The sequence below is a fragment of the Microcebus murinus genome, chromosome 16, assembly GCF_040939455.1.
Source record: "Microcebus murinus isolate Inina chromosome 16, M.murinus_Inina_mat1.0, whole genome shotgun sequence".
NCBI classification, from domain to species: domain Eukaryota; kingdom Metazoa; phylum Chordata; class Mammalia; order Primates; family Cheirogaleidae; genus Microcebus; species Microcebus murinus.
This window is the reverse complement of record NC_134119.1, coordinates 41,254,245-41,257,487: the sequence shown is the minus strand read 5'-3', so window position 1 is coordinate 41,257,487 and position 3,243 is coordinate 41,254,245.

Sequence of the window (3,243 nt, the reverse complement as noted above, 5' to 3'; positions counted from 1 at the left end):
TGCCCATCTGTCAAATGGGCTCCAAGGACCAGTGATCTACAGAGTCTTGTACTTCACTCCAAGTTAGAGCCACCCTGGAGAGGCGCAGGCTAGCAGAGACCACAGCACCAGGGGGTCCACCCACTGTTCCAGGGAGAGGACAGCGGCTGAGGCTGCAGGAGGAGACCCGGGGCTGTCTGGACTCCCTGAATTTTGAGAGCAGGTGGGAGGAGCTCTACACGCTGGCGTGCCATGCCACCCTGTGCTGCTCTGTCGCTCTGGGCAGCTGTGCAATGGGCGCAGGGCAAGCTCGGGCCCAGCAGCCTCCCTGACGCCCCCTCCCGACCCCTTCCCCACGCTGACTGCCTCCTCCTCTGCCAGAGTGTAGTGCGCCAGGCTGCGGCTGGCAGAGGCGGGGTTCGGGCGTGGTCCTCTGCATGCCAGCAGGTGCTCAGCTGCCCATGGCTGTGGGTCTGCGGGCTCAGGGTGAAGGACGCTCACCCTGGGGGCTGCTCCCAAACCTGTGACTTTTGGAGGGAAGCATGGCACTTCAGGACCAGGAGGCCAGGCTCCCTGAGTGGCACCTGCTGAGACACTCAGGGAGGAGGACATCTCCTCTGTGCGCACATTATGACCCGAATCTAACCTTGAGGGGGCAGCAGGTTCAGCAGCCGTCTCTATAGCACAAGTGGCTGGACGCTAGAAAAATGTCATGGACAGGAAACAGACTGGCTGCTGAAACGTGAGGGTGGCTGCAGGTTAAACGAGGCTGGGGAGACGGGACAGAGGCTGCAATGAGAGCCTGGGCGCATCCTTGGGTATAAAGGCCATCAGTGGGACAATGAAATCTGAATAAGTCTGAGCATGAGATGATTAAATGTGCCCGTGTTGATTTGCTGGTAGTGTTCTCTGTGGGGCAAACCCAGCTAGGACTCCTGACCCCATGGGGAGGGGGCAGCACGCACCTGCTGGCGGGCATGCACCACCTGCCGCACTCAGCAGTAGTACGCATCATTGCTCTCCTCGTTGTATTGGCCGATGGCAAAGTCCAGCACCCGCTGCACGTCCTCATCATTGACATCTGCTTCCTCGATGCCGCCCACACGTTTGGAGCTCTTGGCCAAGAGTCATGGCCAGGGTCATGTCCAGGGGCACGGCCAGGATAGCCAGCAGGAGCAGTGGGGCATGCAGGGGCCTGGCCATGGCCTGCTCAGATGCACAGCGAGAAGCTGGAGCTGCGGAGGAGCCAACGGTGTGATCCTGAGCCCTCAGCCCCCTCCTGCAGGCTGCAACGCTTTACCCTGCTAGAGCCCCCCCACCCCGCCCGCCACCTGCCTCGCTCCTCCTCTTCCTCCTCCATCTCCCCTCCTTCCTGCTCCTGCCCTCACTCCTCCCACTCCCCCAGTCCTGCCCCTCCTCCCAAGCTAGTGTCACCCTGCCCCTCCTCCCAAGCTAGTGCTCCCAAGCTAGTGTCACCCTGGTCTCCAGAGAGGTGACAGAGAAAGCAACATGATTGCCTCACTGTTTCCCCAGAAAAGGGTAAAAGAGACATCTTGGCTTCCTGGAGTTGTCCAAGGTCAGGGTCATCTCTGAGCACTTGTTCAAGGTGTGGGAGTCCTCAGGACAAGGCGTGATTTCAGAGGCCATCAAATTGGTACTGACTGATTAACACTATGGTGCTCAAAGGGTGGTGGTGTTCACCAGGGATTTTGGGGTTGAGGGGATAGTCCCACATCTGAGGAATGTGGTGAGCATTGTGGAGGGGAAGGACATACCTCTAACCCTTGCTAGGGAGAGGCAAAGACATAAAATGTAACCAAAATGTTAAAAAAAAAAAAAAAAGAAGCATTTATCGGGTGTCGGGCAGGTGGGAGGGGGGAGGAGGGGATGGGTATATACAAACACAATGAGTGAGATGTGCAACGTTTGGGGGATGGTCACGCTTGAAGCTCTGACTCAAAGGGGAAGGGGTGCATGAGCAATATACATAACCTTAACATTTGTACTCCCATAATATGCTGAAATAAAAAAATAAAATAAAATAAATGCATCTGTAGTAAACATGGATATTTTTTCTTACTGTTATGTCCTAAGCAATAAAGTATAACATCTATGCATGTAGCATTATACATGGCATTAGGAATTATAAGTAATCTAGAGATAATTTAAAGTATACTCGAGGCCGGGCACGGTGGCTCACGCCTGTAATCCTAGCACTCTGGGAGGCCGAGGCAGGCGGATTGCTCAAGGTCAGGAGTTCAAAACCAGCCTGACAAGAGCAAGACCCCATCTCTACTATAAATAGAAAAAAATTAATTGGCCAACTAATACATATAGAAAAAACTAGCCAGGCATGGTGGCGCATGCCTGTAGTCCCAGCTACTCGGGAGGCTGAGGCAGGAGGATCGTTTGAGCCCAGGAGTTTGAGATTGCTGTGAACTAGGCTGACGCCACGGCACTCACTCTAACCTGGGCCACAAAGCAAGACTCTGTCTCAAAAAAATAAAAAAATAAAGTATACTCTGAGGATGCAGATAGGTTATATTCAAACACTAAGCCATTTTATATCAGGGACTTGAGTATCTATGGGTTTTGGTATCCTAAACCCACAGAGGGAGTTCCTGAAACCAATCCCACACAAATAGCAAGGGATGGCTGTATTTACTTATTTTCTCAACACTAAAATTCACAGAAATCATAACATTATTCTAGATCAGTGTTGCCCGATTTATTTTCACAGGACACCACTTCTCTTTTTAATTTATGCATATTATTGGGGTACAAATGTTTAGGTTACATGTGTTGCCTTGCGCCCCCCAGTCAGAGCGTCAAGCATGTCCATCCCCCAGACGGTGCACATCACACTCATTATGTATGTATATACCCATCCTTCATTTGGAAGCAGAGAAGACCTCGTATATCCAAAGCAATCTTAAGGAAAAAGAACAAATCGGGAGGCATCAGTCTACCAGACTTCAAATTTTACCTCAAGGCTATAGTAACCAAAACAGCATGGTGCTGGCACAAGAACAGAGATATAGACCTTTGGAAAAGGAAGGAGATCCTAGATATAAAATCATCCTCATATTGTCATCTAATTTTGAAAAAGCAGACAAAAGCATACATTGGGGAGAAGAATCTCTCATTTAAAATGGGCCTAAGCTACTTTTTTCTGCATTATAGAGATTATAAAACACCATCAAAACCATAAGTCAATGTATATCGATTGAAATGGACATTTTAATAACAATGACTCACAGTGAA